At 49.0% G+C, this 21,228-nt stretch overlaps 1 protein-coding gene across 1 annotated transcript in view; it reads left to right on the top strand.

Moving 5' to 3' along the window:
- The window catches only part of KANK2 (KN motif and ankyrin repeat domains 2), a 167,810-nt gene that overhangs the window by 68,283 nt on the left and 78,299 nt on the right, over window positions 1-21,228 (top strand). The window contains exon 2 of the mRNA XM_040346470.1: window positions 15,566-15,632. The gene's annotated coding sequence lies outside the window, so the exon portion shown is untranslated. The remainder of the gene's footprint in view (window positions 1-15,565; window positions 15,633-21,228) is intronic.

Here is a 21,228-nt window from a genome sequence, read left to right as displayed (position 1 = left end):
AGCTTGCAGGGCCCCTCCCACAGCTCTGTTCTCCCTTCTTTTGCAAGGTGACTGGTCTCGTCTCCGCCCCCTCCTGTTTTCTGCAGGCACCCTGTAGTGGGTGGAGCTTGCAGGGCCCCTCCCACAGCTCTGTTCTCCCTTCTTGTGCAGGGTGACTGGTCTCGTCTCCGCCCCCTCCTGTTGTTTTCTGCAGGCACCCTGTAGTGGGTGGAGCTTGCAGGGCCCCTCCCACAGCTCTGTTCTCCCTTCTTGTGCAGGTTGACTGGTCTCGTCTCCGCCCCCTCCTGTTGTTTTCTGCAGGCACCCTGTAGTGGGTGGAGCTTGCAGGGCCCCTCCCACAGCTCTGTTCTCCCTTCTTTTGCAAGGTGACTGGTCTCGTCTCCGCCCCCTCCTGTTTTCTGCAGGCACCCTGTAGTGGGTGGAGCTTGCAGGGCCCCTCCCACAGCTCTCTTCTCCCTTCTTGTGCAGGATGACTGGTCTCGTCTCTGCCCCCTCCTGTTGTTTTCTGCAGGCACCATGTAGTGGGTGGAGCTTGCAGGGCCCCTCCCACAGCTCTGCTTACTCTCCTTGTGCAGGGTGACTGGTCCTGTCTCTGCCCCCTTCTGTAGTTTTCTGCAGGCAGCCTGTAGTGGGTAGAACCTGCTATGCCCCTCCCCCAGCTCTGCTCTCTGCACAGGCCATGCACAGCACAGTGATGATGTCACTGCTACTTTTACAAGGTATTATCTGGGTTTGTAAAGGCATTTGGTGAGTTACAGCTTTTGTGGCTATTGATTATTATTATTTAAAGTGGTAGTAAACCCTGTTACACCACTTGTACCTACAGGTAAGCATAAGATAAGGCTTACACTGTAGGTACTGTGAATATCTCCTACACTTGCACAGTGTATGCAGCCAATTACATCACTAGCTTACAGTGCCGGACATTCAGAGCCCGTGCCAGAAGCGGTGGCTCCGAAGCGCGTGCGCTGGAGTGACGTCATCACGCCCCCCGGCCCACTCATGTAGTCAGAGGCCGTGAACCCAGAAGGAAGGGTGGGAAAAGATGTCGGCCTTCTTAGCGCTGACATTGCGGTGTTGGAGGGCTTCATTCTAAGGTAAGTCTATCATAATGTGCTAGTACGCGATGCATACTAGCACATTATGATATTGCCTTGCAGGGAATTTTTTTTTCTCCCCCAGCAGCTGCCAGTTTACTATTGCTTTAAATAAAGTTTTTGAGGTCGAAATTCAGCTTTAACCGCTTGCCGACCGCCTCCTTTAAATTTGCCGCGAGCTCCCTGACCATGGGATCTGCGGACTCGATGTCCGCCGGTGTCTCTCGATCGTGTCACGGAGCGGCAGAATGGGTGCTGATGTCTATGTAAACAATGCATTTCCCTGTTCTGCCTAGTGACAGGACACTGATCTACTGCTCCCTCTCATCAGGAGCAGTGATCAGTGTTGTGTCACTTATAGCCCAGCCCCCTCACAGTTAGAATCACGCCATAGGACACACTTTTGGCCCCTTTCACACTGTTATACCGTCTGAAAAAAATCGTGCCCTGCAGTCTTTATTGTGAAAGCCGAATGCTTTCACACTGAAGCAGTGTGCTAGCAGGACCGCTCCAAAAGTCCTGCTAGCCGGATCTTTGGAGCGGGGTGTTTACCGCTCCTTCCCATTGAAATTCGCATTGCCGGCGGTATTAACCCTTTTTTGGGCCGCTAGCGGGGGTTAAAACCGCACCGCTAGCAGCGGAATATTGCGGTAAATACGACAGTATATCGGCGCTAAAAATTGCGCCGATATACCGTCGTTGCACCTCCACTGTCCCATGTGAAAGGGGCCTTAACCCCTTTCTCTCCCCCTATTGGTTAACCCCCTTCCCTGCCAGTGTCATTTACACAGTAATCAGTAAATTTTTATAGCACTGATCGCTGTATAAATGACAATGGTCCCAAAATTGTGTGAAAAGTGTCCGATGTGTCCGCCGTAATGTCGCAGTCACGATAAAAATCGCAGATCGCCTCCATTACTAGTAAAAAAAAAAAAAAAATTATAAAAAGGCCATAAAACTATCCCCTATTTTGTAGACGCTAAAACGTTTGCGCAAACCAATCCATATACGCTTATTGAGATTTTTTTTTTTACCAAAAATATGTAGAAGAATACGTATCGGCCTAAACTGAGAACGAATTTAGTTTTATATCATTTTTGGGGATATTTATTACAGCAAAAAGTAAAAATATATATATATTTATTTTCAAAATTGTCGTTCTTTCTGTTTATAGCGCAAAAAATAAAAACCGCAGAGGTGATGAAATACCACCAAAAGAAAGCTCTATTTGTGGGGGGAAAAAAGGGCGTCAATTTTCTTTGGAAGCCATTTCGCACAACCGCAGTTAAAGCGACGCAGTGCCGAATCGCAAAAAGTGCTCTGGTCAGGAAAGGGGTAAATACTTCCAGAGATGAAGTGGTTAAGGTTTGGCCATTCCGCCGCCCTCACCGGCTATTCTTACAATTGTTGTATATACCGTATTTGCCGGCGTATAAGACGACCCCCTATTTCTCCAGGAAAAATGTTGGTTTTGGGATATACTCGCGGTATAAGACGACCCCCTTCCTACTAGTCTTTCTGGAAGCTGAGGGGTAGCCGGAACAACCGCTGACAGAAACAACCGCTGACAGGAACAGGCTTTTTTCAGATCTCACTGTGCCATTACATGCCTCACTGTGCCATTACATTACATGCCTCACTGTGCCATTACATGCCTCACTGTGCCATTACATTACATGCCTCACTGTGCAATTACATTACATGCCTCACTGTGCCATTACATTACATGCCTCACTGTGCAATTACATTACATGCCTCCACTGTGCCATTACATTACATGCCTCACTGTGCCATTACATTACATGCCCCACTGTGCCATTACATTACATGCCTCACTGTGCCATTACATTACATGCCTCACTGTGCCATTACATTACATGCCTCACTGTGCCATTACATTACATGCCTCACTGTGCCATTACATTACATGCCTCACTGTGCCATTACATTACATGCCCCACTGTGCCATTACATTACATGCCTCACTGTGCCATTACATTACATGCCTCACTGTGCAATTACATTACATGCCTCCTACATTACATGCCCCACTGTGCCATTACATTACATGCCTCACTGTGCCATTACATTACATGCCTCACTGTGCCATTACATTACATGCCTCACTGTGCCATTACATTACATGCCTCACTGTGCCATTACATTACATGCCTCACTGTGCCATTACATTACATGCCCCACTGTGCCATTACATTACATGCCTCACTGTGCCATTACATTACATGCCTCACTGTGCCATTACATTACATGCCTCACTGTGCCATTACATTACATGCCTCACTGTGCCATTACATTACATGCCTCACTGTGCCATTACATTACATGCCCCACTGTGCCATTACATTACATGCCTCACTGTGCCATTACATTACATGCCTCACTGTGCAATTACATTACATGCCTCCTACATTACATGCCTCACTGTGCCATTACATTACATGCCTCACTGTGCCATTACATTACATGCCTCACTGTGCCATTACATTACATGCCTCACTGTGCCATTACATTACATGCCCCACTGTGCCATTACATTACATGCCTCACTGTGCCATTACATTACATGCCTCACTGTGCCCTACATTACATGCCTCACTGTGCCATTACATTACATGCCTCACTGTGCCATTACATTACATGCCTCACTGTGCCATTACATTACATGCCTCACTGTGCCCTACATTACATGCCTCACTGTGCCATTACATTACATGCCTCACTGTGCCATTACATTACATGCCTCACTGTGCCCTACATTACATGCCTCACTGTGCCATTACATTACATGCCTCACTGTGCCCTACATTACATGCCTCACTGTGCCATTACATTACATGCCTCACTGTGCCATTACATTACATGCCTCACTGTGCCATTACATTACATGCCTCACTGTGCCCTACATTACATGCCTCACTGTGCCATTACATTACATGCCCCACTGTGCCATTACATTACATGCCTCACTGTGCCATTACATTACATGCCCCACTGTGCCATTACATTACATGCCTCACTGTGCCATTACATTACATGCCTCACTGTGCCCTACATTACATGCCTCACTGTGCCATTACATTACATGCCCCACTGTGCCATTACATTACATGCCTCACTGTGCCATTACATTACGTGCCCCACTGTGCCATTACATTACATGCCCCACTGTGCCATTACATTACATGCCTCACTGTGCAATTACATTACATGCCTCACTGTGCCATTACATTACATGCCTCACTGTGCCATTACATTACATGCCCCACTGTGCCATTACATTACATGCCCCACTGTGCCATTACATTACATGCCTCACTGTGCCATTACATTACATGCCTCACTGTGCCATTACATTACATGCCTCACTGTGCCATTACATTACATGCCTCACTGTGCCATTACATTACATGCCTCACTGTGCCATTACATTACATGTCTCCACTTTGCCATTATATTACATGCCTCCACTGTGCCATCACATGCCTCCACTGTGCCATCACATGCCTCCGATGTGCCACCACTGTGCCGGCCAAGACGATCTCCCTACCTTACTTTCTTTTCAGATGTTGGCTTCCAGACTGCGGGCATCCATGATTCAAAAGCCGCGCCTCCTCCTCAGACTGTTCCATGATAGGCGGAACACTCATTTTCCCAGCAGGGCCTCTGTTCAGTGTTCCGCCTATCACGGATGTCCTCTCATCCAAGGAGGAGAAGGCATCCGTGATTGGCGGAACACTGAACAGAGGCCCTGCTGGGAAAATGAGTGTTCCGCCAATCGCGGAACAGTCTGAGAAGGAGGCGCGGCTTTTAAATCATGGATGCCCGCAGCCTGACGGAGACAGGTACCGGTGATCTGACATGCTGGTTCCAGCTATCGTGGAAGTTCCAGCGCATGCGCGAACTGATGCGCTGAGATGGTTCCAGCCATCGGGAAAGTTCCTTCAAGCACTGCGCAGGTGCAAACTTGCTGACGGAAATCCCCGAACGGCGGCCGGCATCCAGGGCGACGTGGATAGTGAGGTAAGTGGCCAGTCGGCCTCACGTCCTCGCTGCGCTCGGACGGCTCGCTTCGCTCGCTCGGCCTCCTGGCTCTTTTTTTAACATCCTCCAATCCACGGGGATGTTAAAGAATGAGCCTGGATGCCGGGCGAGGTTCGGGGATTTCCGTCGGGAAGTTTGCGCCTGCGCAGTCAGTGGAGGAACTTCCCCCATAGGGGAACATTCAGGACAAGTCACCGGCATATAAGAAGACCCCCGACTTTGGATGCATTTTTTTGCATCCAAAAGGTCGTTTTATACGCCGGAAAATACGGTAGGCTGATTATTATTATTATACAGGATTTATGTAGCGCCAACAGTTTGCGCAGCGCTTTACAACATGGGGGCAAACAGTACAGTTACAATACAAATCAATACAGGAGAGATCAGAGGGCCCTGATCATTAGAGCTTACAGTCTAGAAGCACAACCCATACAGTGCAGTGTGAAGTGTGTACACACCCGCCCGCCCGCCGCCCCTTACATCTCCCATCTGTGTCATGGCCGGGGATGTTTGTGTGTTTGTTGTATCTCCGCTATTATGACGTGCGTCTTTCCGTCCTTTTGTACAGATCTGCTGAGTTCTGTGGATGGATGAATAGAGATATTGTACCCATAAATATTACTCTATACGCCACACACAGCAGTGTATTCATGCGAGCGCTGATAATGCGGCCGCTGAGCACGCTGTATTTATAGGGCATTGATGGGGGGGGGGGGGGGGCTGTCACATTGCTCCAGCATTGTGTATAATATGTTCAGCACAGTATAGACGTTGTGCGTGCTGATGGTGTACCTGTGCTGTGCGTTATCATCTCTCCCCTATAATACCTGAGACTGCCCCAACAGGTTTATGTACATTCCCTACCAGCACAGCCTTCTTCTGTGTAATAGGTGTAAGGGTACCTTCACGCCATCGTACTGAGGAAACGCACGAGTCACCGCAAGAGTTTGCGCACTGCGGTACCTTTATTTTTTGAATGGTACACCTGCATATCTCCCAACTGTCCCTGATTTTAAGGAATTGTCCCTAATTTGGAACAAAGTCCCTCTTTCTTCCTCATTTTGGTCTGATCTACCGTATTTATCGGCGTATACCGCGCACTATTTTGCCGTGAAAATCAGGGCAAAATCGTGGGTGCGCGGTATACGCCGATACCCGCTTTCCCGCCACGAGTTTGAATACTGCGCCGGCATATACCGAGCGCAGTACACTCGTGTATCTTCGGGCAGTCTCGGCACCTCTCGCGCTGACGTCCTGAGCGTACAGGACTTCAGCGCGAGAGTTGCCGAGCCTGCCCGACGATACACGAGTGTACTGCGCTCGGTATATGTCGGCGCAGTATTCAAACTCGGCGCGGGAAACAAGCGGGGAGGACACGAGGACACCGCAGAAGGACGCCGGGCCCGACGAAGAGGACACCCGAAGCCGCAGACGGACGCCGGACCCGACGAAGAGGACACCCGAAGCCGCAGAAGGACGCCGGACCCGACGAAGATGACACCAGAAGCCGCAGACGGACGCCGGACCCGACGAGTCCGCCGATGGACGCCGCGCAAGACACCAAAACTGTAAGTACAAAAAAAACTTTTTTTTCCACAGGATTCGGGGCAGACTTTACGGGTGCGCGGTATACGCGGGAGCGCGTTATACCGCGATAAATAAGGTATATACAATAATTCCTTGGATTACGAGCATGATTAGTTTCAGAAGAATGCTTGTAATCCAAAGCACTCGTATATCAAAGCAAGTTTCCGCATAGGAAATAATGGAAATGCAGATAATCTGTTCCACAGCCACTGCTTGTCTATGCAGTACTGCTTGGGGCCAGAGGTGCGTAGGGTGACCACGCGTCCCATATTGCCCGGGACAGTCCCACATTTTGCAGGTCTTTCCCGGGCACATTCATTCCAGGACAATACAGTGTCCCGGAATGAAACTGACACAGCCACGCCCCCGTGCCAATCTGATGCCCCCAAAAAAGGCCACCACATCACCGCTTTACTCACTGACAGTACTTGTCCTGGCCGGGAATGCCTGGAGGAGCACAATCCCTGCCCCCTGCTTGTGATTGGAGAAATCATAAATCCCGCCTCTTGTGTCCAATCACTGTGCTGTGATTCGTTACAGCACAAGCTGATTTTTGGGAATGGAGGGTGTCCCTAAATGGTAGTTTGGAAATGTGGTCTCCCTAGAGGTGCGGGGGCCAAATGCGGTACTGCACACCCCAGTGGCTTGAATCCTGCTCATTTTGCGAGACAACGCTTGTAAAACGAGTCAGCAGAAGGGCTCGTACAGGCAAATAGGCGTACCTGTACGTCCCTGTGAATTTGCAGCTGTGCGGGCGGGCACGCTTGCCGCTTACTCTGTGATCATGCCCACGGGTCCCGCGGACTCGATGTCTGCCGGTGTCCTGCGATCGTGACACAGAGCTACAGAACGGGGAGATGCCTATGTAAACAAGGCATTTCCCTGTTCCGTCTAGTGACATGACAGGGATATACTGCTCCCTGTCATCGGGAAAAATGATCACTTTCATGTCAGTGGTAGCCCACCCCTTCCCCCCCCCCCCCCACAGTTATAATCACTCCCTAGGACACACTTAACCCCTTGAGTGTTTAACCCCTTGCCTGCCAGTGTCATTTACTTATTAGCAAAAGTATGTAGGCCACACCCTCTGCCACGCCCCCTTAAAGGATAAGTACTGTATACAAAAAAAATATATTCGTTCAACCAAAAGTGCATTTTGTTTGCCATTCCTAATCCTTTGTATTGGCTCTTGAAATTTACAAATGCAGCAATTTAGAAATTGGATGAAAGGTTTAGCACTGGGAAACACTTTTTGATAAATATAACTACAGTGAAACCTCGGATTGCGAGTAACAAAGTTAACAAACGTTTCGCAATACGAGCATTTCTTTTTTTTTTAAATCCTGACTCGGTTTGCGAGTGTTGTCTTGCAAAATGAGCAGGATTCAAGCCACAGTGGTGTGCAGTACAGCATTTGGCCAGAGGTGCGGGGGCGCCGGAAAGGAGCGGAGCCATTGGGAAATTCTCAGAAAATCTTGGAAATACTCAGTTTCCGAGCCTTTCTGAGGTTTTCCGAGTTCACCCAAGCTGTCCCCGAGCCTTTCTGAGTATTTCCAAGGCTCTTCGGCGACCCCCACCTCTGACCACATGCAGTATTGCATGCCATAGAAGTCAATGCAGAACAAATTATTTTCGTTTCCATTGACTTCTATGGGGAAACTCGCTTTGATATGCGTGTGCTTTGAATTACGAGCATTCTCCTGGAACGCATTATGCTCAGAATCCGAGGTTCCACTGTATATAGATCAGACCAAAATGAGGGACAAAGGAGGAGGAAAGAGGGACAAGAATTTACAATCAGCGGTCATGCGATTGCTCGGGTCTTAAAGCCTGTGGGGGACAGGTAGGTAAGTATGTATGTTTATTTTTTATATTCCTGCACTTCTTCTCCTTTAACTACTTTAGACCCGGGCCGTAGTAAAAAGACGGCCTCCAGGTGGCTCTATAAATCCGGGAGGACGTCTTTTGACGTCCTCGCGTCCTCCGGCCACTGGGGGGCGCGCACGAGCACCCGGCGCGTCCCCGAGATGCCGTTGCACGTGCCTGGTGGCCGCGATGTCCGCCAGGTACCCGCGTTTGGCAATGACAGAGCAGGGACGTGGAGCTCTGTGTGTAAACACAGAGCTCCACGTCCTGTCAGGGAGAGGAGACAGATGCTGTGTCCCTTGTACATAGGGACACAGCATCAGTCACCTCCCCCAGTCACCCCCCTCCCCCCACAGTAAGAATCACTCCCAGGATACACATTTAACCCCTTCCTCGCCCCCTAGGGTTAACCCCTTCCCTGCCAGTCACATTTATACAGTAATCAGTGCATTTTTATAGCACTGTCCGCTGTATTAATATGAATGGTCCCAAATATGTGTCAAAAGTGTCCGATGTGTCCGCCGCAATATCGCAGTCCTGACAAAATTCGCAGATCGCCGTATTACTAGTAAAAAAAAAAAATTATAAAAAAAATGTCAGAATTCTATCCCCTATTTTGTAGCCACTATAACTTTTGCGCAAACCAATCACTATACGCTTATTGCGATTTTTTTTTTTTTACCAAAAATATGTAGAATACATATCGGCCTAAACCGAGAAAAAAAATAGTTTTTTTTAAAAAAAAATGGGATATTTATTATAGCAAAAAGTAAAAAATATTGGCCCAGATTCAAGAAGCAATTGCGCCTGCGTAACCATAGGTTACACAGCGCAATTGCTTACTTGCCCCGGCGTTACGAATGCTCCTGATTCAGGAACATCGTAACGCCGACTGCAGCCTAAAATCTGCGTGGCATAAGGCTCTTATGCCACGCAGATTTTAGGCTGCATTCTTGCGATGACCGCTAGGGGGCGCTCCCATTGTGCTCAGTGTATAGTATGCAAATTGCATACTAACACCGATTCACATTGTTGCGCGGGCCCTGCGAACGCAAGTTACGGAGTTTCCGTACGGCGTCTTTAGCGTAAGGCTCCCCCTTCTAATAGTAGGGGCAGCCAATGCTAAAGTATACCCGCCGTTCCCGCGTCGTGAAATTTGAATTTCACGTTGTTTGCGTAAGTGATTCGTGAATGGCGCTGGACGCCATTCACGTTCACTTGGAAGCAAATGACGTCCTTGCGACGTCATTTGCCACAATGCACGTCGGGAAAGTTTTACTGACGGAGCATGCGCTCTACGCTCGGCGCGGGAGCGCGCCTAATTCAAATGATTCCCGCCCCCTACGGGATCATTTACATTAGGCGCCCTTACGCAGGGCAATTTTAAAGAGCGCACACGCAATTTACGGAGCTACTGCTCCGTGAATCGCGCGCGGCGCAGATAATTTGCGGGGGCGCAGGGCAAAACCGCTGCCCTGTGCCTCCGTAAAAAAGGGGCAAATCGTACCTGAATCTGGGCCATTGTGTTTTTTTTTCAAAATTGTCGCTCTTTTTTTGTTTATAGCGCAAAAAATAAAAACCGCAGAGGTGATCAAATACCACCAAAAGAAAGCTCTATTTGTGGGAAAAAAAGGACGTCAATTTTGTTTGGGAGGCATGTCGCACGACTGCGCAATTGTAATTTAAAGCGATGCAGTGCTGAAAGCTGAGATTTCGCCTGGGCAGGAAGGGGGTATATGTGCCCAGTAATGAAGTGGTTAATGGTCTAGTTTGCCCAAAGCCCCAGTAGACCGGTGAAGGGGTTCAATGAAATGCAGCATAATTGGCTCACGATGTAGAAGTTCCGCTTTATTCTGCCCCAGTTCACTTTATTGGCGCTCTCCTACAAGTAGAGTCTGTCCGCCCCGATCTTCTTCCCTGTTCCATGGCTTTCATGCGCTGCATCCTCCTTTATTCATTGGGCCCCCCCCCATCATCACCCCTCCTCTGTTCTCCGCCACATCCAGCTGCATGGGGTCCTTATGATATAAAAGTGTCTTTGTGTTTCTGGGACACATCCAGCATGGAAACGGCTCTACACATGTCTCTAATAATAGCGCCGGGGTGGGGGCTGGAAGTGGGCTGAGACCGTCCACATCTGTCTCACCATGAACTGGAACTGATCCGCATCTGTATACTGAGACTTACCAAAATTCTCTACTTTTGTGTCCACGCCTAGATCGGACATAATGCGTAGCGACAGAATTCTGTGTATTCAGAAATAGACTGATAGGACATAATGCGTAGCGACAGAATTCCGTGTATTCAGAAATAGACTGATAGGACATAATGCGTAGCGACAGAATTCCGTGTATTCAGAAATAGACTGATAGGACATAATGCGTAGCGACAGAATTCCGTGTATTTAGAAATAGACTGATAGGTGGGATGGGGCTAACTGGGGGCAAAAATGTAAAGGGATGAGGCGAGACGTCTTCTACAAACTTTCTGGTTTCTGTAATGAAAAATAAAAGGGCAAGAGTAAGCAGGGCCCTGATTCGTTGCCAGGATCGTCCATGCTGTCTAAGGGCCCATCCGAACGTCATCCTGCTCAGAGATGAGATACGGTACACACAGTGCCAACCTCCCTGGGGCCCAGCGGTGGGGTGCTGACTTCTTACCTCTTCTCCCATGCAGGCAGCTAGTTGAGAAGCGGGGTGAGGGGCCGAAAATAACTTCTCACCAGGCGGGGCCTCTAGTAATTTGGGGGGCCCTCCGCACCTTTGCGGGGTCCTAAGCGGATTGCATAGTAAGCCTATAGGGTGGATTGGCCCTGGATACACACACCTGTAATGTAGAGGACTCCACTATCTTTGGTCACTTATATTTTCCAGGCCTGAGTCCCTACTCCAGAAATAAGGAATGCCCTCATGAGTGGCCTTTTAACCAGTGGCAGTGCATCCATAAAGGGCGCAGGAGCTCCGCCCTCCCCTCTCCTGTCACTCTCTCACCATAGATAGATTCATGCAATGCATCTATGGTCGCCGCTGCCGCCCCCTATTCATGTGCCCGGCCCCTTGCCGGGCATATGAATTACATCGGCGCACGTGTTTTGAAAGCATCTGATTAGAGCCATAAGCACTTATAGGCTTCCTGATTAGACCCTGTGGGCTCTAATAGGCTGCCAAAAGGGTAAACAGCGGGCGCACTGCTGTGTGTTCGCTGATTACTCATTGGTGTGTTAGGGAAGCGAATACATTGCTTCCCTAACACTGACCCGCCTCTCAGCCAATCAGGTTGCTCAGGTCTAATTACCCGTCACCTGATTGGCTGAAACAACAGGCGCCGCTATTGAATGCCTGACAGAGAAGAAGTGCAGGAGACATGAAGGACCCCGCTCGTCGCCATCACCCACTGCCCCAAAAGACAGGGTAAGTGCCGGGCAGACGGCGAGCGGGCGGGGGACACACTTGCACTGGCCCACTGGCAGAATTTGGCACAGTGGCAGTGGCTACGTTTGATGGGCACAGTGGCTGCGTTTGATGGGCACAGTGACTGCGTTTGATGGGCACAGTGGCAGCGTATGATGGCACAGTGGCTGCAATTGATGGCACAGTGGCTGCAATTGATGGCACAGTGGCTGCAATTGATGGCACAGTGTCAGCGTTTAATGGGCACAGTGGCTGCGTTTGATAAACACAGTGGCTGCAATTGATGGGCACAGTGGCTGCTGCGTTTGATGGGCACAGTGACTGCGTTTGATGGACACAGTGGCAGCGTTTGACGGGCACAGTGGCTGCAATTGATGTTTTTTTTTCACATGTTTTTTCAGTTTGTTTGCGCAGTTCTTTGACAACACACTCTTCACCTCTGCCCTGATAGTGCCAACATCAATAATTTTGCACAGTGCAAGTCCAGTGTAAACACATGGGGGCAGATCCACAAAGAGAGTACGCCGGCGTATCTACTGATACGCCGGCATACTTTCAAATTTCCCGCGTCGTATCTTTAGTTTGAATCCTCAAACCAGGATATGACGGCATCTGGCTTAGATCCGACAGGCGTACGGCTTCGTACGCCTTCGGATCGTAGATGCAATACTTCGGCGTCCGCTGGGTGGAGTTCCCGCCGTTTTCCGCGTTGAGTATGCAAATTAGCTATTTCCGACGATCCACAAACGTATGCGCGGCCGTCGCATTCTCTTACGTCGTCTCTAGTCGGCTTTTTCCGGCGTATAGTTAAAGCTGCTGTTTGGTGGCGTATAGTTAAACCTGCCATGTTAAGTATGGCCGTCGTTCCCGCATTTAATTTGAATTTTTTTTTTTGTTTGCGCAAGTCGTCCGTGAATCGGGATGGACGTAATTTACGTCCACGTCCAAAAAAATGACGTTGCGACGTCATTTAGTGCAATGCACATGGGGAAATTTAGGAACAGAGCATGCGCAGTTCGTTTGGCGCGGGGACGCGCTTCATTTAAATGAAACACGCCCCCCTACTCGCCAATTTGAATCAGGCGCCGTTACGCCGCAAGAGATACACTACGCCGCCGTAACTTATGGCACGAATTCATTAAGGATTCAAACCAAAAAAAGTAAGTTACGGCGGCGTAGCGTATCTCAGATACGCTGCGCCGGGGCAGATCTTTGTGGATCTGCCTCATGATGGCCATCCAACGCTTCCATTGTCCTCACAGAAGGGTTCACTTCCTAAGGCTTCAAGCTTACATGACAGAATGCTAGTGGTAGCCTCTTCCCATCAGCCTCTGCCCCAAGCTCTCCTGACTCAAAATTATACAGGACTAGAGTAACCATACCCACTATACCCACCCATATGGACATCATGGCCAAGTATTATAACAACTGTGGGTATGGAGTTGGGTGTATAGGATTTTACTGTGTTTTTTATTTTGTTTTTTTATTTTTTGTGGTTGAACTGGATGGACTTGTGTCTTTTTTCAACCTGACTAACTATGTAACTATGTAACTATGTAACAAGACGGTTCAATCTGCACTATGAAGTTACAGGAGCAGTGTGCTCAAAGATCACTCCTTTAAAGAGGTCCCCTAGTCTTTCAGTGGGCCGGGGATTGGCCAGGTCTACATAAATATTTAGCTGCCAAATTGACTCTCCCTGCTCACTATCTTCCAGAACATTTGTGGACAAACGGGGGGAAGCAGTTCATCCTACAACCACTGAAACATAGAGCAAGCCAGAACAATCAAGCACAGCTACACTGTGTGCCAGAACTAAATCTGCCTGGCAATGAAATGCAGCTCCGCTGAATAAAGTGAGCCAGAACTAAATTTACCCAACCTAGTACCAATTTAAGAGGGTGCTACATAGGCAATCGCTGGAAATTGGAATAAAATGATCACACAAACCTCATTCCGGGGATTGCCAGTGTCCACTAATGGACATAACATGAAGCAAAGCATCTTGTTTGCCTCTTCAGTATGAAAAATAGAGAGGACCACACAGAGAGAATGGGATGGGGTCATGTGTGTTCCATGAGAGCCAATATGAAGGAACGGCATTTACTACCTTCTATATATCACGTATGGGGCCAAGCCTTCTGAATTGTCTTTATCCATTGTCCGCCAAGAGATAACAACATCTGTTTTATATACAGCAGCAAGATGAAATTTCACTCCTAATTGGAGATTTCACAAACTTATAGCTGGGATTCACGTAGGGCGGCGTATGTTTCAGCCGGCGTAGCGTATCGTATTTACACTACGCCGCCGTAAGTTAGAGAGGCAAGTGCTGTATTCAGAAAGCACTTGCGTCCTAAGTTACAGCGGCGTAGCGTAAATGTGCTGGCCTAAGCGCGCCTAATTCAAATGAGGAACAGGGGGGCGTGTTTTATGTTAATGAATCGTGACCCGACGTGATTGACGTTTTTAAACGAACGGCGCATGCGCCGTCCGTGGACATATCCCAGTGTGCATTGCTCCAAAGTACGCCGCAAGGACTTATTGGTTTCGATGTGAACGTAAATTACGTCCAGCCCCATTCACGGACAACTTACGCAAACTACGTAAAATTTTCAAAATTCGACGCGGGAACGACGTCCATACTTAACATTGGCTAGGCCAGCTTTTTGGTGGAATAACTTTACGCCTGAAAACGCCTTACGTAAACGGCGTATCTTTACTGCGACGGGCAAGCGTACGTTCGTGAATAGGCGTATCTCGCTGATTTACGCATTCTAGGCGTAAATCAGCGTTCACGCCACTAGCGGCCGGCGGAACTAGACAGCTAAGATACGACGGCGCAGGCCATCGTATCTTAGCTAGATTTAAGTGTATCTCAATTTAAGAATACATTTAAATATACGACGGCTTAGATTCAGAGTTACGACGGCGTATCTACTGATACGCCGGCTTCACTTTTTCTGAATCTAGCTATTACTGTCTCTGGTGCCTTCCTCAAAATGATGCATCAACAATGGGGATCTGATTTGTGAACAGCACCATGAGACTTCAGTAACTCAATGCAGTAGCTGATGTTAGAGTGACAATGCTGTCCTCTTTTTAGAACGTTAGGTGATGCGTTGTCAGCCATCACAGGAAGTATGAAATTATGCACCTGGGTAATAAAATTAATTGGTTCTAAGGAAAAAAAAATTATAATAATAAAAAAAAAATATATATATATATATATATATGTAGATGGCGACATTGGAACGTCACTTCCGTTACCCATTCTGAAAGGTCACCATATCTGAGGAAACACCGGCAGTGCTGACAACACTGCTTGGAATTTCAGTTCAGTAAATTCCTGGTGTTGTCAGCCCAGACAGGAAATTCGGAGCACACTGAATTTTTGGCAGATCAACAGATAATTTTTCTGTTTTTGTTAGTATAAAACATGAGGATTTTTTTTTTTACAGAAATGTAATAAGTATGTTTTTTTTAGTTTATTTGAAGTATTTAAAAGTATTTCAAACTGATCATTCTTTGTTTTTCCCTCAGGAGGCTGAAAGATGACAACGTGATCACCACAGAGATACAAAGGAAGTTGAATATATACATCTGTCAGGTCAGTCTTGCTTTGTGGTATGAATTCTGGATTCAAAAAAGTCCTTTTTATGGTGATACCTGTACATCAAGGCCATGGCTATTTATATAAGCATTGCACCACATTTCTCTGAGTCTGAACACCTGCCTATCATCAATGTTGTTTTGGCTGCTTCAAATGCCAGGACTTGGTTGCTCCGCCTGGCCTGAAAACTGTTCCACAATTCCCTGCAAATTATGTGTAGCACCTTCTAGTGTGCTACTAGAACCGCGCAGGAATTGGGTCAGGGTTACCACAGGTCAGGCCGGATGACTCACAGTTGCAGGCCTCTGGTACCTTCCCCATGGTCTGGAAATTTGGAGAAACTAGAACAGGGGTCTCAAAACTACCGTATATACTTGCGTATAAGCCGAGTTTTTCAGCACATTTTTTGATGCTGAAAAGCCCCCCTCGGCTTATACTCAAGTCTCCCGCTGTTCATGCAGTCTTAACTGCAGTCGGTGACCGTCCACTGTAACAAAGCCCCGCCTCCTCCTCATCCGTGATAGACGGAACACTGAACACTGATACAATGCTGAGATTAGCGTTCAGTGTTCCGTCTATCACGTACAAGGAGGAGGCGGGTCTTTGTTACAGTTGCCGACTGCCGCAGCATGGAGATCAAAGGTACACAGGAGATCAGATGGGCACAGTGAGGCTGCAAATGGGCACATTGAGGCTACAGACGGACACAGTGAGGCTGCAGATAGACACAGTGAGGCTGCAGACGGGCATAGTGAGGCTGCAGATGGACACAGTGAGGCTGCAACTGGGCACAGTGAGGCTGCAGATGAGTACTGTGAGGCTGCAGACGGACACAGTGAGACTACACATTGAGGCTGCAGATAGACACAGTGAGGCACAGTAAGGCTGCAGACGGGCATAGTGAGACTGCAGATGGACACAGTGAGGCTGCAACTGGGCACAGTGGGGCTGCAGATGGGCACAGTGAGGCTGCAGATGGGAACAGTGAGGCTGCACAGTGAGGCTGCAGATGGACACAGTGAGGCTGCAGACGGGCATAGTGAGGCTGCAGATGGACACAGTGAGGCTGCAGATGGACACAGTGAGGCTGCAGATGGGCACAGTGAGGCACAGTGAGGCTGCAGATGGGCATAGCAAGGCTGCAGATGGACACAGTGAGGCTGCAGATGGGCATAGTGAGGCTGCAGATGGACACAGTAAGGCTGCAGATGGGCACAGTGAGGCTGCAGATGGGCACAGTGAGGGACACAGTGAGGCTGCAGATGGGCACAGTGAGGCTGCAGATGGGCATTGTTGATCCTCTTTTCCACTTACAGTAGTTGGTATCATTGGGAGAAATAGTGCCTCATCATTGGTATCATTGAGAGGAATAGTGCCCCATCATTAGTATCCGTGGGTGGAATAGTGTCCCATTGTTGGTATCATTGGAAGGAATAGTACCCCATCATTGGTATCATTAGGAGAAATAATGCCCCATTGTTGGTGTCAGTGGGAGAACTGTGTCCCATTGTTGACATCACGTGGCAGAATAGTATCTTATATCAGTGAGTGAAATAGTGCCCCAAGGGCCAGATAAAGGCAAGCGAAGGACCGCATCCGGCCCCAAGGCAGCAGTTTGGAGACCCCTGTTCTAGAAGTTAGTGGGGGGAGGCCAGGAGGGCTGATCTGCATACTTAGGGGAACTTGGCCAATCCACAGGCAGAAGGCTTGGCAGGGTGGCTGAGTCAGCCCTTAAATATGAGAGAGCCATGCCAGCAGCAGAGTCGGGTGGAAGATGGAGAGCTGAGGAGACCGTCGGTGGCCTAGGAGGGGCCAGCCTGAGCTTGAGCTGGCTTGGGAGGATCCTGACAGCAATGCATTTCAATGAATGTTGGCTGAGCAGCAGCAGCAGCAGGGAGCAAGGAGGACAGTGTGAGTACATCACCCAGAAATTCAGAAGGAGAGACTGCCACATGGAGCATGCCTTTCAGGAGGACAGCGTTGTGCTTTACTCTTCTTGTTCCTTACCCTGGGAGATCTTCAGAGCAGCCACATAGGCTGGTGGAGAAGCAGCCAGGTGGGCTGGTAGTTCCTGCAGGAAGTAGAGCTGGGTTCAGTGTCTAAAGTGCATTTGAAATTGCACTGAACGTGCACTTGGAAGTGCAGTCGCTGCAGAGGCATTGCTAGGGGGGTGCGGGGGGTGCGGTCCGCACCGGGTGACACCCGCTAGAGGGGTGACACCATCCCGTTTTTTTTTGTTTTTTTTTAGCTGACATGCCCAGCCTGCCCTGGGCAAACCCAGCCTGCCCTGGGCAAACCCAGCCTGCCCTGTAACAGCCCAGCCTGCTCTGTGCCACCCCAGCCTGCCCTGTACCACCCCAGCCTACCCTGTATCACCCAGCCTGCCCTGTACCACCCCAGCCTGCCCTGTACCCCCCCAAACAGCCCTGTACCATCCCAGCCTGCCCTGTACCACCCCAGCCTGCCCTGTGCCACCACAGCCTGCCCTGTACCACCCCAGCCTGCCCTGTACCACCCAAAACTTGCCCATGCCACCCCAACTTGCCCTGTGCCACCCTAACTTGCCCTGTACCACACCAATCTGCCCTATGCGACCATAACTTGCCCTATACCACCCCAACCTGCCCAATGCCACCCTAACTTGCCCTGTACCACCCCAACCTTTCCCATGCCATCCCAACTTGCCCTATGCCACCCTAACTTGCACTATACCACCCCAACCTGCCCTGTACCACCCTAACTTGCCCTATACCACCCCAACCTGCCCTATGCAACCCTAACTTGCCCTATACCACCCCAAACTACCCTATATCACCCCAACATGCCCTATACCACCTTAACCTGTCCTATACCACCCCATTACACCAACCTGTCACTATACCACTCTATACTACCCTAACCTGCCACTATACTGCCCAATACTATCATTTACAGGGACTGGTTTGGGGTGCGCCCCGTGCCCGTGCGCTGCCTGCTTGGTGCTGGGCAGTCTACACAGAGGGGGGGTGACACCATGTTTTACCGCACCGGGTGACACCAACCCTAGTGACGCCACTGAGTCGCTGTAAATCTGAGGGGTAGATCTGAAATGAGGGGAAGCTCTGCTGATTTTATCATCCAATCATGTGCAAGCTAAAATGCTGTTTTTTTATTCTCCTTGCATTTCCCCCTCGGATCTACAGCGACTGTACTTCCAAGTGCATTTTCAGTGCAATTTCAAGTGCACTTTGTACGTGTAGTTTGCACTTGTAGTGCAAAGTGGATTTGCCTTTCGTAAATGACCCCCCACTGTGTGATGTGAATGAGCCCTAAAACACACAAATATACTAAAACAAATATATCTGTATTTACTGATTAATTGTAAATGTTATTAGAGTATTAAAGCGGGGGTTCACCCTTAGAGGGCACTTTTCCCCCTTAGATTCCTGCTCGTTTTTACTAGGGGAATCGGCTATTTAATTTAAAATATGAGCTGTACTTACCCGTTTACGAGATGCATCCTCTCCGTCGCTTCCGGGTATGGGCTTCGGGAATGGGCGTTCCTTCTTGATTGACAGTCTTCCGAGAGGCTTCCGACGGTCGCATCCATCGCGTCACGATTTTCCGAAAGAAGCCGAACGTCGGTGCGCAGGCGCAGTATAGAGCCGCACCGACGTTCGGCTTCTTTCGGCTACGAGTGACGCGATGGATGCGACCGTCGGAAGCCTCTCGGAAGGCTGTCAATCAAGAAGGAACGCCCGCTCCCGAAGACCCATACCCGGAAGCGACGGAAGAAGATGCAGCTCGAAAACGGGTAAGTACTGCTCATATTTTAATACAAATAGCCGATTCCCCTAGACCGAACGAGCAGGAAGCTAAGGGGAGATTTTTTTTTTTTTTTTAAATGGGTGAACTCCCGCTTTAAGGTTGTTCTATGTTCTTAAAAGAGAGGTTTGCTGTGCCAAGCTTATGAAAAACCAGCTCAGCAGTAAAGTGTACTTTGAAATGAATTTAAAATGTTGGCAATGAGAAAAAAAAGACTTTGCTGGAATCCTAAGTAGACGGAGGCATCACTTACAAGGAAATGTGTGTATATAAAAGGATAATGCCGCTTTTACAAGGGAAGGCAAGCTTGTAAAAAAAAAAAAAAATGCCATGTGTTTTTTATTTGTCGGGGAGCATTACGATATCACCCTACTTGCACTTGAAGGGACTCTGGGCCATATTCTCAGTGAAGTTACGATGGAGTAAGTCAGATACTCCATCGTAACTCCCTTTTTTGGCCTGTGTATCTATGTTCCTGATTCTCAGAATCATTTTTGCATAGATACACTTAAGATCCGCCATCTGTAAGTCACTTACACTGGCGGATCTTAAATGCAATGACGCCGGCCGCCGCTAGATGCCATTTACGTGAAGGAGTCATTTGCATATGCAAATGATCCTTCTACGCCGATTCCCGAACGAGTTCGCGTCGCGTAACCGTCGCTAACGTCGTTTGCGTAAGCGGAAACTTACTCCTGCTATATGAGGGGTAAGTTTCCGCAAGTCTCGCGTAGGCCATGTTACGAATGGCGTCGGGTCCCCGTCGTGTTTTTTCTTCGGGTACGTCGTTTACGTAAGTCGTTCTTGAATACGACTTTACGTCAATGACGCACACGTCGGCGTCATTGACGTTTTCCGCCGAGAACTGGAGCATGCGCACTGGGCTTTTTGCAGCCCGGCGCATGCCCAGTTCTTTCGCATCGGGGGCGCGCTTCATTTGAATAGAAGACGCCCCCTTGGAGATCCGCCAGGCTACGCCGGGACACTTACACTCCGCTGTCCCAACTTATGGAGCAAGTGGTTGGGGAATACAGCACCTGCTCCAGTAAGTTGGGACAGCGGAGTGTAAGTGCCCTAAGCGCAGCAGGCGGATATTTTTCGAGAATATGGCCCTCTGTCATTAAAAAACTACAGTGAAACCTCGGATTGCGAGTAACGCGGTTAACGAGCGTTTCACAACTCGGTTTGCGAATGTTGGGCCAGATTCACGTAGATCTGTGGCGGCGTAACGTATCTCATTTACGTTACGCCGCCGCAATTTTTTTACGGGCAAGTGCTTGATTCACAAAGCACTTGCCTGTAAAATTTGCGGCGGCGTAGCGTAAATCCCCCAGCGCAAGCCCGCGTAATTTAAATCAGCCGGGTAGGGGGCGTAGATCATTTACATTAGGCACGTTCCCGCGTCGAACCTAATGCGCATGCGCCGTTCCTAAAATTTCCCAACGTGCATTGCGCTAAATGACGTCGCAAGGACGTCATTGGTTTCGACCTGAACGTAATTGACGTCCAGCCCTATTCACGGACGAGTTACGCAAACGACGTTAAATTTCAAAATTTCGCCGCGGGAACGACGGCCATACTTAACATAGGATACGCCACCTAGGGGGCATGTTTATCTTTACGCCGCGTATCTCTTACGGAAACGGCGGATCTTTACTGCGACGGGCAAGCGTACGTTCGTTAATCGGCGTAACTACTCATTAGCATATTCTACGGCGACCTCAATGGACGCGCCAACTAGCAGCCAGCGTAAATATTGCACCCTAAGATACGACAGCGCAGGCCGTCG

Source organism: Rana temporaria, chromosome 3 (genome assembly GCF_905171775.1).
Source record: "Rana temporaria chromosome 3, aRanTem1.1, whole genome shotgun sequence".
NCBI classification, from domain to species: Eukaryota; Metazoa; Chordata; class Amphibia; order Anura; family Ranidae; genus Rana; species Rana temporaria.
Note: the sequence above shows the minus strand (reverse complement) of the source record. Positions and strands in the feature narration are given on the sequence as shown.